Source organism: Tenrec ecaudatus, chromosome 18, assembly GCF_050624435.1.
Source record: "Tenrec ecaudatus isolate mTenEca1 chromosome 18, mTenEca1.hap1, whole genome shotgun sequence".
Taxonomy (NCBI): Eukaryota; Metazoa; Chordata; class Mammalia; order Afrosoricida; family Tenrecidae; genus Tenrec; species Tenrec ecaudatus.
In genome coordinates, this window is record NC_134547.1 from 21,552,491 (window position 1) to 21,554,160 (window position 1,670).

At 50.7% G+C, this 1,670-nt stretch overlaps 1 pseudogene; it reads left to right on the top strand.

The window, feature by feature from the left end:
- Positions 1–1,068: 1,068 nt before the first annotated feature.
- Positions 1,069–1,311, top strand: LOC142432121 (COX assembly mitochondrial protein 2 homolog pseudogene; annotated as a pseudogene).
- The last annotated feature ends 359 nt before the right edge of the window (positions 1,312–1,670 follow it).

Below are 1,670 nucleotides of genomic sequence, written 5' to 3' on the forward strand. Positions count from 1 at the left end.
CCGGTTCAGAAACTAAGAGCTACTTTGTTCTACCCTGTTCGAGAGGTGTGAGTCGTCATCCACTTGATGGCAGTGGGTTGGGTTGGGTTGGGTTGGGTTGGGTTGGGTTGGGTTGGGTTGGGGACCCTCTCGCTGTCACCCTTATGTCTTCCATCCATACTCTATATCCCTGATCCTGTCACTCCCTTCTCTAGCTCTGTATCTCTCTCCTCATCCCCCATAACAACTTGGTCCCCCATAACCCTTTCAGTCCCTATAAAACCTTCCCATCCTTTGTAAACTGTTCCTTTCCCCCCATAATCCCTTCCTGTCCTCCAAAGCCTAAACCCTACCTGTAACTCCTGTCCTAAACTGCCCCGGCCCTATAAGCCCCTCCATGTCTCCACATAACTCTCTCCCTGCCACTGCCAAGCCCCTTCATTCCATCCACATAACTCGCTCTAAGCCTTTCCCTGACCCATAAAGCAGTCTCCCTGTCCAACATACCTCTCCCATCTCCTAAAATGGCTTCTTGTCTCCTCATAACCCGAGGTAGTTAGTTTATTGTGCCAACTTGGCTGATAAACATATGTGGGGTTAATTGAAGGGCGGACAGATACATGCTTAGTGAGCCTCGCCTTTCTAGTTCTTGGGTCTCTTGCTTTCTGATGGTCGGACCAGGGTGCAGCTGTCTTAGCCAGTTCCCTGCTTCAGCTGGCAAGGCTGACTTCCTGTAAGACACCCCCAAGGAGAAGCCACATGGACCTACCCCGATGCAGCCCTGGGTGCTGGAGCAGCCGTGTGGAGACCCCTGCCAGCGCTGAGATGTTTACACATTCACTGACTCAGCTTTCCTCCTGTAGTCAGCATCATTGTGTGTGTTTTGTGAGATGGAGGAGGACTTTGTGGATTGGTTTTGGACATATGGGTTAATGGGTTAATGGTGACAGCCCACTCAGGTGGCCAGGCTTTGGCCCCGCGGGCCTCTCTGTTGGGCCTCTCTGTCGTGCGCCTCCAAGGGATACCGCTCCAGGCCTCTGGGGGCGGCAGCGAGCGAGTTGCTCTGCTGTGACCGTTCATCTTCTAGAGATGCGTCCTGACTCGTCTCCACACCTGCACACTGAAAAATGCACCGCCTTGGTGACCTTGCTGAAGGAACTCCACAGAAATCACAGCGTTCTGAAAGTTTGTGGTCATTGCAATGAACTTGATCGGGAGATGAGAAAATGTCTGAAAAAAATGAGTACACGGGAAAGAGGTCCAGGAGCAGGGAGCATGGTGATTTGATGGGAAAAGAGACTCTTGAATCCCCCAGAGGCGTCTGGGAAATGAAGTACTTTTCACCTGAAGCCTCGACTGAGCGAAGACCTCAAGACTGTTGGTTGATAATCTGTTGTATGTGGTCTCCACGCTCCTGTGACTGCAAAAGTGTGACCTACTTTTGTACTTGAGGAAGTGGGGGAGCCCAGTGTGTGTCAAGTGGAGCCTTTGGTGGTAGTGGTCTGCCTCCTGTCAACGCACTTCTAACATGTGACCTTCACCGTCTACAACCAGCGAACGCTGAGTAACCTATCTCCCTCAATAAAATAACTTATTTTAATTAAAAAATGTGGGACTTGTAGGCTTGGGCAGCACTGGGTTGGGATGTTTTCTTGATGTGCACTGAACCTTTCTATAAAACTCTTCTACAT